The sequence below is a fragment of the Heterodontus francisci genome, chromosome 20 (genome assembly GCF_036365525.1).
Source record: "Heterodontus francisci isolate sHetFra1 chromosome 20, sHetFra1.hap1, whole genome shotgun sequence".
NCBI lineage: Eukaryota > Metazoa > Chordata > Chondrichthyes > Heterodontiformes > Heterodontidae > Heterodontus > Heterodontus francisci.
Window position 1 is genome coordinate 23,238,696 of NC_090390.1, and position 13,450 is coordinate 23,252,145.

Here is a 13,450-nt window from a genome sequence, read left to right on the forward strand (position 1 = left end):
TATGGAATCCTTTCCCTTATTAGCCGAGGTATAGAATATAAGAGCAGGGAGGTTATGCTGGAACTGTAGGGCTATGGACCAAATGCTGGAAGGTGGGATTAGAATAGGTGGATCATTTTTCGGCTGACATAGACATGATGGGCCTTTCTATGATTCTAGTACTGTGGGAGAACATGCGGTTAGCATGTTGAAACAGTGAGGTGAACTTTGAGGCCTCTGCCTGGCGGAAACAGGATGGCAGTGAAGAATGTGTGGAAGCAGACTCACGGGAACAGCATCACCTCCATGCCGCACATCATCCTGACTTTGAAATAAATCGCTGTTCCTTCATCATTGCTGCGTCAAAATCCTGCCGCTCCCTCATTAACACCGCTGTGGGAATACCTTCACCACATGGACTGCAGTGGCTCAAGATGGCAGCTCACCACCACCTTCTCAAGGGCAAATAGGAATAATCAAGACACGTTGGCCTTGCAAGCGACGCCCGTATTTGAAAAAAACAGAGAAAAAATTCAACGTTTGTAGTTTGCTGACCATCAAAAAGACGTGGACCTCTCACTGTGGACTTGAGGTGTGCAGTTGAATTACACCGCCTGTCAGCCACTCAACGTCTGCCCACTGCCACTTTTACCAGCTCTGCGGACTTCAGCACCAGAGGCCTCAAACCATTTTCCAAACTGGTGCACAGGGTCTCATTAGCGGTACACTTGTAACCACTTCTAAAACTGCCAAAAATCATCTGGCTTATCGAAGTCTGAGAGGTTTTTATTCCATCAACATGCAAATGGAATGTGACACACCCCTGCAAAAAATAATCCAATGCTACCTTTCCAAGAGGTATGCAGCATGTTCTCATGTGTTTAAAGAGATTCAGTAGGGTAGATACAGAGAATCTATTCCTTCTGATGGGGGAATCCAGAACAAGTGGGCATAATCCTGTAATCAGAAATAGGCAATTGAAATGTGAAATCAGGAGGCACTTTTTCACACAAAAGGCTGTAGCTGCTTGGAGTCAATTGGAGATTTCAAGACTGAGAGTGATAGATTTTTATTAGGTAAGAGTATCAAGGGATATGGAGCAAAGGCAGGTAAATGCAGGTACAGAGGAGCCATGATCTAACTGAATGGCAGACCAGCTCAAGTGGCTTACTCCAGTTCCTGTGAATCAATCAAACTTGATACAGTTGTTTCAAGGAGAAGGGCGAATGGACTGTTCCACAGAGATGCAGGCTCTGTGGGGTAACCACTGCTATAATGACACCTCTCCACAATCTCCGTGCCTAGATAAGAGAGTTATAACAAAATAGGTATGTATGTGAACCAGGGACTTTATTCAAAACACATTTGTGGTGGTAATAGAGATGATTTAGTTGTTTGAGCTACTCAGAATTGCCTTGCTATTTGACCCAAAGAAGATCTGAAGTCTTATCATAGTAAGCTCTATACTGCAGAATATTCACAGAAATTTTGCTGATAGGGAGGTGCATTGGTTCTGTGCAGATACACCAGCTCTCTTGCTGGAGTTGCCTACTATTCTTAATATTCATTCCCAGGCCAGCATCACTGGTGAGGCTAACATTTATTGCTCTCCCCTAATTGCCCTTGAGAAGGTGGTGTTGAGCTGCCTTCTTGAACCTGTGATGGAGATTGTAGCTGTTTTGATGTAACTGAATAGCTTGCTAGGCCAATTCAGAGGGCACAAGAGTCAACCATATTACAATGGGTCTGGAGTCACAGGTTGGACAGACCAAGTAAGCACACAGACTCCATTCCCTAAAGGGGAATTAGTGAATCAGATTTTTTTTTTCACAATAATCCAGTACTGATACCAACTTTTTAATTCCAGATCTATTTAAATCCTTAACTGATTTTAAATTCCCCAGCTGTTGTGGTGAGATTTGAACTCATGGATCATTAGTCCAGGCCTCTATATGACTAGTCTGGAAACAAAACCACTATGCTACCACACCCTATCCAATGCTTCAATATCTTTCCCCTTCTAAGGGTATATTTCCAGTTACAGTGTTGAGATGTGGAGCACAGCTGCTGTACATTTCGAATTCATTGTAACTCAGGGTTGACCTTATTAGTTATTAATTATTCATGAAGAATAACAATTCCAGGTCGGATTGGGCCTTCCTCCAGGAGCTCGTTTAATGTGGGGGCTGGGAAATTGTGTGTAGCTGTAGCAACTAAACGGCTGCATCTGCATTTAGAGGTGTTGAGATAGGTAGAAAATCCCAGGCGCACCAGGCTTAGATCCCCATATCACTCATAACATAAAATACATGCCATACGTATAGGAACTGTTTTAATGCAGTCTTAATGGTGTCTCAAAAATCCTTCCAAAATACACTGGCTGCACAATTCACATTCAGTTATGTAGGCCGGGATTTTCTCAGAAGTGGGTAAGTCCCAACGTGGGACCATATGTGGGTCCCTGGGCCACACAGGCAGGCAGTGGGATTAAGCGGCAATCTTCCTGGAGGCAGCCTCTTAATTGGTTGCCACCAAGCCTGCCATCCAATTAAGGACGGCGGGCTGGCTGTCCGTGCTGCCGGACCAATCAGAGGGGTGGCAGCTCTGCCGCCTTGATAGCACCACCAAGAGAGATGGCCGCTGCTGAGGCTGCAAGGAGAGTGAGAGGGCACCTCCATTTTGAGGCGCCCTCACAGGGGAGTCAGAAATTTTTTTCTATGCCAGGGCCAGGCAGGCAATCCCCAGCGATCAGAGGGTAACCCCTCCAGCAGGGGCATTGGGGCTACAGGGGTGGCCTTTGCCACTGGGGACCCCCTCCTTGGGCCATGGAGCCTCCGGTTCTGATGATCCCCTGGGAAGCCGCAGAGAGGGACACAAGTTCCATACCAGAAATAGGCAGTAACCTAGGGGCTAAAAAGACTGAGGAAATTAAGGATATTAATATCAGCCGAGAAAATGTATTGCAAGTTCTTGAGGGACTAAAATCTGACAAGTCCCCAGGACCAGATGGCCTACATCCTAGGGTTCTAAAAGAGATAGCTGCAGAGATAGTGGATGCGCTGACTATGATTTTCCAGAATTCCTTAGATTCAGGAACGGTCCCATCAGATTGGAAGTCGGCAAATGTTACACTGCTTTTCAAGAAAGGAGGGAGAGAGAAAACAGGGAACTACAGGCCAATTAGCCTAACATCAGTCATTGGGAAGATGCTGGAAACTATTATTAAAGAAGTCTTAATATTGCACTTGGAAAAGCATAGTATGATTAGAACAAGTCAGCATGGTTTTACTAAAAGGGAGATCCTGTTTGACAAATTTATTAGAGTTTTTTGAGGATGCAACTAGTAGGGTAGATAAAGGGGAACTAGTAGATGTAGTATACCTGGATTTTCAAAAGGCACTCAATAAGGTGCCATGTAAAAGATTAATAGGCAAGATAAGGGCTCATGGTGTTCAGGGTAACTTATTAGTGTGGATAGAGGTTAACAGACAGGAAGGAGAGAGTGGGCATAAATGGGGCATTTTCAAGTTGGCAGGCAGTGAATAGTGGGGTGCCACTATGATTAGTGCTGGGGCGTCACTCTATATTAATGAATTAGATGAAGAGACAGAGAGTAATGTATCTAGGTTTGCTGATGATACAAAGCTCAGTGGATAGGTAAGCTGTGGGGAGGATGTAGAGAGGCAGCTATGAGAAATAGACAGGTTAAGTGACTGGGCAACAAGATGGCAAATAAAATATAATGTAGGGAAATGTGAAGTTGTCCACTTTGGTCGTAAAAATAGAAAAGCAGAATATTTTTTAAAAGGTGCGAAACCGGTAACTGTTGATGTTCAGAGAGACTTGAAAGTACTCGTACAAGGAACACACAAAGTTAACATGCAGCTGCAGCAGGCTATTAGGAAAGCAAATGGCATGTTGGACTTTATTGCAAGGGGATTGGAGTACAGGAATAAAGAAGTATGTACAGGGCTTTGGTGAGACCACACCTGGAATACTGTGTGCAGTTTTGGTCTTCACATTTACGGAAGGATATACTTGCACTGGAGGCAGTGCAGCGAAAATTGGTCCCTGGGATGAGGGGATTGTCCTGTGATGAGAGGCTGAGTAAATTGGGCCTGTATTCTCTGGAGTTTAGAAGAATGAGAGGTGATCTAATTGAAACATACAAGATTCTGAAAGGGCTTAATAGGGTAGAAGCTGAGAAGTTGTTTCCACTGGTCAGGGAAACTAGAACACGGGGACTCAGGATAAGGGGCCAATCATTCAGGACTGAGATGAGGAGAAATTACTTCACTCAAAGGGTTGTGAATCTTTGGAATTCTCTACCCCAGAGGGTTGTGGATGCTCCATCATTGAATACATTTAAGGCTGGGATAGATAGATTTTTGGTCTCACAGGAAATCAAGAGATATGGGGAGCGGGCAGAAAAGTGGAATTGAAGTCCAAGATCAGCCATGATCGTATTGAATGGTGGAGCAAGCTCGGTGGGCCATATGGTCTACTTCTGCTCTTATTTCTTGTGTTCTTGTGTTCTAGTCCCAGTTTACTGCTCTTTCCCCATAGCCTAGCAAATTTCCCTTTTCTTTCTTTTTTCAAGTATTTATTCAATTCGCATTTGAAAGTTACAACTGAATCTGCTTCCACTACCCTTTCAGGCTTTGCATTCCACAAACAATGAACTGGGTTCTGATGAAACGTTAACTCTGTTTCTCTCTCCACAGATGCTGCTAGACCTGCTGAGTATTTCCAGCACTTTCTGTTTTTATTTCAGATTTCCAGCATCTGCAGTATTTTGCTTTTATTTAAGTCCTCATGTTGTCTCTTGTTCTTCTGCTAATTATCGTAAATCTGTGTCCTCTGGTTACTGACTGTCCAATGGAAACAGTTTCTCCTTATTTAAATACTTCAAGGTTTTGAACACATCTATCAAAGCTCCAGTTAAGTTTTAATACAAAAGCAAAATACTGCAAATGCTGGAAATCTGCAAACTGGAAAAAGTCAGAGATGTATCTGGTTTTAAACAAGTACAGAAGCAGTGAACGAGGGAAGGGGAGAGGAACAAAAGCGAAGGCTGTGATAGGTGGAAGGCAGGAGAGATTAAATGGCAAAAGGGATGATGATGCAAGGCAAAATAAGATGATAATGGGCCGAGTGAAGAAATAAAAGCTGGGTCTAGAGAGGGAAAGAGAATCATCACCAAAAGCTGCCATCCAAAAGAAATGGGGGCAGAGGCTATGATCTAAAATTGTTGAACACAATGTTGAATCCAGACTCCACTTAACCTTCCCTGCTCTAAGGAGTACAATTCCAGCTTCTCTAGTCTCTTCATGTAACTGAAGTTTTGCATTCCTGGTACAGTTCCAGTAAATTCCTTTTCCACCCTCTCCAAAGCCTTGACATCCTTTCTGAAGTGTGGTGCCCAGAATTGGCCACAATACTCCAGCTGAGGCCAAAACAGTGTTTTACAAAGGTTTAACGTAACTTCTTTGCTTTTGTACTCTATGTCTCTATTAATAAAGCCAAGATCCTATGTGCCTTTTTAGTAGCCTTCTCAACTTGCCCCCCTGCCTTTAAAGACTTGTGTCCATACACTGCAGATCTCTCTGTTACTGCACATCCGCCCTTTAAAATTTCAAAATTTATTTCATGTTGCTTCTTCTCATTCTTCCTACCAAAATGAATGACTTGACAATTCCCTGCATTAAATTTCATCTGCCAGGCATCTGCTAATTTCATCAGTCCATATCCTCCTGAAGCCCATTACTATTCGACTTGCTCTTTATTACATTTCCGCGTTTTGTGTCATCTGTGTACTTTAAAGTAATGCTCCCTGTACCCAAATCCAGGTTATTAATATATATAAAAAAGTGCTTTGGTCCCAACACCAATCCCTGGGGAACACAATTGCACACTTCCCTCCAGTCTGATAAATGACCATTCCCCACTACTCTCCGATTTCTGGTGTCCCTTACACAATTTTGGAGCTACTATCCTTGAACCCCATGGGCTTCATTTTTGCTAACAAGTCTATTATGTGAGACTTTGTCAAAAACCTTTTGAGAGTCATATTACCCTCAACCACCCTCTCCATTACTTCATCAAATAACTCAATCAAGTTAGTCAATCATGATTTTGTGGTAAAAAAATCTGTGCTGGCTTTCATTTATTAACACATATTTTAATATGCCAATTAATACTTTCACATGTTAATGTCTGTAAATGTTCCCCCACCTCCAAAGCATGACTGATTGCTTTGTAATTGCTGAGTTTATTCTTCTCCCCATTTTGAACAGGGATGAAACATTTCCAATCCTCCAGTCCTCAGCACCACCCCTATATCTAAGGAGGATTGAAATATTTTGGCCAAAGCCTCAACAATCTCCATCACTACTTCCCTCGTCAACCTGGAATACATCCCTTCTGGACCAGGTGATCTTTCTACATTAAGGGCTGCCAATTTTTTAACCTCTTAACCTTTTCAGTACCTCCTCTTTATTTATTGTTATCCTTACCAATTTATTTCCTACTTCCTCCTTTACTATTGGCAGCATCCTTTTCTTTAGTGAAGACAGATGCAAAGTATTCATTTAGTACCTCAGTCATGCCCTCTGCCTACACAAAAAGATCCCTAGTTGTTCCTAATCACCCCATCCTTCTTTTAACTCACGTTTTGCTATGTATATGTTGAAAAAAGACTCTTGGGTTCTCTTTTATATTACCCACTATTCTATCTTGACATACCCTCTTTGCCCCCCTTATTTCCTTTTTAAGTTCTCCTCTATATTTCATGCATTCAGCCTGGTTCTCCACTGAATTATGAACCTGACACTTATCATAATCCTCCTTTTTCTGTTTCATTTTAATCTCTACCTCTGTAGTCATCCCAAGAGCTCTAGCTTTGGATGCCCTTCCTTTCCTTCTCTTGGGAATTTTTCTACTCTATACCCAAACTATCTCCTCTTTGAAGGCCTCCCATTGTTCATTTACTGTTTTACCTGTCAGTCTTTAATTCCAATCTACCAGGGCCAGATTCCTTTTCAACTCACTGAAATTAGCCCTTCTCCAGTTGAATATTTTCACATTTGATTTTTCCTTGTTCTTTTCCGAAACTAGTCTAAATCTAATGATATTGTGATCACTGTTTCCCAAACCAAAACATACTTCACTTTCCCCATTTCATTTCCCAGAACTAGATCCAGCATTGTTTCCTTCATTGATGGGCTGGAAACATGCTGATCAAGAAATTTCTTTTGTACATATTTCAAGAATTCCTCCCCCTCTTTGTCCTCTTCAAGCTCAGAAACCATGAGCTAGAGTTTGAGAAATTGGAGAAACTTCATGCACACATTGGCTGAAATTTTACATTGAGGCGGAGGCCCCGCCCACCAGCTTAAACGTCAGAGGCAAGACTGCCTCCACTGGGCCTGGAAGCCATGCAGCAATTTTATATGGTCCAGGCCCTTAATTGGCCTCGGGCAGGACATCCGCCCCTCTGAGGCAGGAAGTCCCATCTCCAGGAGCTGCCAGCCAATCAGCGGGCCAGCAGCTCCTCAGTCCCAGCAGTACCACTGGGAGCAGTGGCCCCTGCTGGGTCTGCAGGCAGCTTCAGGAGGATCATGGATGCCAAAGCCGAAAATGGAAAGTGGGGTTTTGGGCCTCGCCAGGGACAATTGGCTGGGTCCCGGTGAGGGGGGTGGGAGTTTGTCAGGAGGGCGGGGAAGGTGCACTAGTGGGGCTGGCAGGAGTTGTTGGGAGTCCCTCCATGGGGTACAGGGTGCCTGATCAGGAGGGCCTCCCTCTCGGACCTGCAAGGAGGCCGCCAGGTATTACTGTGCAGCCTCCACCGCTGATGAGGTACCTGTCCGCAGTTGATACCAGCGGCAGTGTGAGGAGGCCCCTAAGTAGCAATTAATTCTGGCCATTGTTATCCATGACACATGAAGCATCCTGGGGTTCCCACTTGGCACAGGAATTGCAGGCAGCAGGTCTCAGCTATCCCATCATTTTGCTTAAAAGTCTAATTACTTATGTTATATATATAAATGTTTTTAGTTCAGAATCCCTTTACTCCTTTTTATTATTTAGTTATTCATATATACCAGATTTTTATTTAGTGTAATTTGGGTCCCTTTAATGTTGGTATCCTCTACTTAGTTAATTTTAATGTTATCCCCTTAGGTCTAATTAATTACACTGATTATTTATAAATTTACTGTGTCATTTGGTTTAAAATTACCTAGAACCTCCTTCCCCCTCTGCACCACATTTCCTCTCTCACCAAAGTGCCATCATCACTCTATTTAGCAGATTCACCCAACTCTGTCTTCAACCAGCTCTGTGCTCATATCTTAGACCAGATTATCTGTTTTAGTGATGTTGGTTGAGGGATAAATACTGACCAGGAGTCAGGAGAACTTCCCTGCTCTGCTTCAATATTGTGCCATGAAATCTTTTATGTCCACCTGAGAGAGCAGGCAAGGTCTTGGTTTAATGACTACTGAGCTAACATACCAAATATATGTTGGTTCTTTACCATTGTTCATCCTTAACATAAGCAGCCATGTCCTCCGAATAGTTGACACCAGCCTCATTCTTTTGACTTCATGTTGCCCTGCTTGTTGGTACCCTAGCATATTTGAGGACTGTTCTGACTTCTGCACTCTATTACAGATGCTCCCGGTTAGCACAGGGCTTTGATGGTATCTCAGCTTTTAGAACTTGCCATTAAGCCAGTATTCTCTTGTGGAATTTGTTTTGGTCGTTATTCAGTCTCAGGATGTGGGCATCATTGGCAAGGCCAAGTTTCATAGTGCCATATCTAGTTGCCCTAAGAAGGTGGTGGTAGGTGCCTTCTTGCAGTGATTTGATACAATTGAGTGCCACTTAATAATCAACCACATTGTTAATAATCAACCACATTGATGTGGGACTGGAGTCACATATAGGCCAGACCGGGTAAGGACGGTAGGTTTCCTTCCCCAAAGGGCATTAGTGAACCAGTTGGTTTTTTTTCATGATCACGATCACTTTTTGTTGATAGCAGCTTTTTATTTCCAGATTTCATATTCACTCATGTTGGATTAGCAAACCTTCTGATAGTCACATTGGTTGTGTGGCTCAATAATTGCTTGAGACATGGCAACGGCTCATTATTGCAAGTGCTTTGTAATCTTTGTTTTGTTATTCACAAAACCACATTCTCAGGAATTGTACCTATCAAAAATGTCATTTTTTTGATGTCTTACTAAGTGTGACATAAAAAGAATATTTGTTCTGTTTTTTCCCAGAGAAAAGAGGAACGTCTGTCACTTAAAGTGGCTAAAGTGCAACCTATTTAATATATAACCTAATTTTATGCTGCTTTGTAATTATTGAAACCACTAAGCAACATGGTCTGGTGTTCAAATACAGATTACTGTAATTTATGTAATAAATTGTAAGGTTTAAAAGTCAAAGCTGCACCAACAAATTGATTACTGCTTAACTGGCTTCAGCTACTCATTAGATCAAAAATGGTTTGTACAGAAATACTTTACTTCTATTTCAAATTTCTCAGTGCATTGTGGGATAGAGGAAGACTCCCTTTTCCCCTTGTTCAACGCAGCAAGAGCAAAGTAGTTGTGGGAGCCAAGAGTTTTGAAGAAGCTTCTGCAGCTGAAACATTAGCCTGTCTCTTCTCTCCACAGATGCTGACTGGCCTGCTGAGGTTTTTCGGTAATTTTTGTTTTTATTCTAAACAATGCACAGTTGCTTGTTTTTGGGACATTCTATAGCAGATTAGCCTCCCTGAGGCAGGGAGGTGAACTTGTCCATTACCTGTAAGTTCGGGCGCTCCTGCACTTGGAGCAAATCAAAGTGAGCATAAGTCGGTGAATTGACATTTCGCGTTCTAGCTCTGCTTTGGTTTAGTCTCCACAATGACTTTATTTATCTCTAACTTCTTTCTCGCTTTGGTGTATCAGTGGTGGATTTTTGATGGGTGAGGCACAGCTATATAAACCTAACCAAGTCAGCATATTGCCATGGCAGTGGGCCATGCACCTATGTGAAATTTGTCCTATTTTCATGTCCAAAGCTATCTTTCATTGTAAGGAGAAATCAAAAGGTCAATGAAAAGATGAGAAGGGAGAGGGGAGGTAGTGAATATTGGGAACACAGAGTGCGAGGGGAGGGAGTGACTATTGGGAAGAGAGAGTGAGAGGGGAGTCAGTGAACAGGTAGAAGGAGACAGTGAGAGAGAAGTCAGTGAACAGGCAGAAGGAGAGAGTGAGAGGGGAGGCAGTGAATATTGGGAATACAGAGTGAGAGGGGAGGCAGTGAACAGGCAGAAGGAGAGAGTGAGAGGGGAGGCAGTGAATATTGGGAATACAGAGTGCGAGGGGAGGCAGTGAACAGGCAGAAGGAGAGAGTGAGAGGGGAGGCAGTGAATATTGGGAATACAGAGTGAGAGGGGAGGCAGTGAACAGGCAGAAGGAGAGAGTGAGAGGGGAGGCAGTGACTATTGGGAATACAGAGTGAGAGGGGAGGCAGTGAACAGGCAGAAGGAGAGAGTGAGGAGAGTCAGTGACTATTGGGAATACAGAGTGAGTGGGGAGGCAGTGAACAGGCAGAAGGAGAGAGTGAGAGGGGAGGCAGTGAACAGGCAGAAGGAGAGAGTGAGAGAGAAGTCAGTGAACAGGCAGAAGGAGAGAGTGAGAGGGGAGGCAGTGAATATTGGGAATACAGAGTGAGAGGGGAGGCAGTGAACAGGCAGAAGGAGAGAGTGAGGGGAGTCAGTGACTATTGGGAATACAGAGTGAGAGGGGAGGCAGTGAACAGGCAGAAGGAGAGAGTGAGAGGGGAGGCAGTGAACAGGCAGAAGGAGAGAGTGAGAGGGGAGGCAGTGAGCAGGTAGAAGGAGAGAGTGACAGGGGAGGCAGTGAATATTGGGAATACAGAGTGAGAGGGGAGGCAGGGAACAGGCAGAAGGAGAGAGTGAGAGGGGACGCAGTGAATATTGGGGATACAGAGTGAGAGGGGAGGCAGTGAACAGGCAGAAGGAGAGAGTGAGAGGGGAGACAGTGACTATTGGGAAGAGAGAGTGAGAGGAGTCAGTGAACAGGCAGAAGGAGGGAGTGAGAGGGGACGCAGTGAATATTGGGGATACGGAGTGAGAGGGGAGGCAGTGAACAGGCAGAAGGAGAGAGTGAGAGGGGAGGCAGTGACTATTGGGAAGAGAGAGTGAGAGGGGAGGCAGTGAACAGGCAGAAGGAAAGAGTGAGAGGGGAAGCAGTGAATATTGGGAATACAGAGTGCGAGGGGAGGCAGTGACTATTGGGAAGACGGAGTGAGAGGGGAGGCAGTGAACAGGCAGAAGGAGAGAGTGAGAGGGGAGGCAGTGACTATTGGGAATACAGAGTGAGAGGGGAGGCAGTGAACAGTTAGAAGGAGAGAGTGAGAGGGGCGACAGAGAATATTGGGATTACAGAGTGAGGGGAGGCAGTGAACAGGAAGAAGGAGAGAGTGAGAGGGGAGGCAGTGAATATTGGGAATACAGAGTGAGAGGGGAGGCAGTGAACAGGCAGAAGGAGAGAGTGAGAGGGGAGGCAGTGAATTTTGGGAATACAGAGTGAGAGGGAAGTCAGTGAAAGGTGGGAGGAGAGAGTGACGATTATGATTTTGTTGAATCCAGCTCCTTTTCTTCAATTTGTTCTTCAAATTCTGCATATTATCATGAACCTCCATCACCACGTCTAATCTCAGGGCGCAGGCTTCTCTCTCTCTCTCCCTCTCCCCGGGCCTGTGATGTGAAGTAAACTGCACAGCCCCCTGCTCCCCCACACAGCCCACCTGCCTCTCCTCTTTGTGGAACGCCACCCACTGCCTCGTGGGAGAACAGGCCCACCACTCAGCTCCACCCTGCTCCACAGGAGCTCGAGCTGCTGTCGACAGCCACTCTGACTCCCCACTCCCTAGCTCACGTACACACAGAGTTCCAGGTGAAGGACTCTGTCCTGAGACAGTTAACGGCTCTGTCGCAGCCATTTACTGTGGCACTTTGTACTGTAGTGAAATCAAAAGCAAAATCTGTTTTCACAAAAGTCGCATCTAACAGCAAATCAATAAAAATGCATTTATTTTTCCACTTTCACACTTGATCTGTAAAGTGGAACACTGTTTAAAAATTGGCACTGCTTACTCATCACTCATGTTGTTGTGAAGGGATCGATTTACTTAGTTTATACATTGTTGTTTCTGTTGGGAATTTTAAGTCTCTTGGACCCCACAGTGAAGTAGACCTGAGATACTGATGTACCAAACAGAGTCCATTCACCAGAACCTTACACTATGAACAAAATCTGAGACTTGGGCCTGATCAGATTTATGCTGATCTTACCCGAAAGTAATTGCATGCCACTTTGTGGCACAGTTTAGGAGGTGTGCTTTTCTTTTTAATGTTAAAGGCCCTTTAATTGGAATGGTAATTTGTCCCTTGTAGCTGGGAATTGTCACTGTCCTTTGAGTTAAAGGTTCTTGGAAGTAGTTGGACATCAAGGGTGGGACAGTGTGGAATGGAGGCCCCTCAGGGACTTTCAACCTTTGTAATAAAAATGATTTATGAGACAGGAGCTCTTTTATAAGCTGAGTAGTACATGACAGAGAGGATAATATGGGAGAAAACATTGCCTTCAAAACTGAGACAGATGGATTCTCCCTGACTGCCTGTTTTTGTTATTTACAATGTCTGAAAGGAGATTTTTTTTCCCTAAAGAACTTCATTTAGTGGCAGATTCCATATGGGGAGTTGCAGCTTCCTCTATGGCTTTCCATCTATGGGTTAGTTATTGAGGGACCTGGTGTGGACTTGGCACCATTTAAATTTGATCCCTTGAAGTAATTGCTGCCAATGCCATTTATTATCTTGAGCTCTGAAACAGAGTTTTATAAATGAGGAGCACAGTGTGGATCCATTGATACCAAAATTTAAATTGGAGCTCAAAATGACCGTTTTTCAAAATGATATGGAAGTCATGCTGGCCCACATGAGATATACTCCTCGCTAGCAATAATTAACAGAAGGCTGAATAAGTCTCTTAAAAGGGAACTGGAGGTATATCTGTTTAGGAAATGGATTGAAGCTGTAAAGAATAGGCCTAGATGACTGAATACATAATGGAATGCTGAGCCTTCAGGCTTATCTACATGACACTAACCTGTGTGAACTGGAACTTGTTAGATTTCAATCTGATAATTTACAATGTAACGAGAGATTGACATTGTGATTTTTCTCTGGAGCACATGATCAAGGCAGGTGCTCTATTGCAGTACTGAGGGAGTGCTGCACCTTCTGAGTGTCCAACTTTCAGATGAGACATTAAACTTAGGCCCGTCTGCTCTCTCGGGTTGATGGCACTATTTTGAAGTAGAGGAGTTTCCTGGGCAATATTTACCCTCAATCTACACCTAAAACAGTTGATCGGGTCATTTA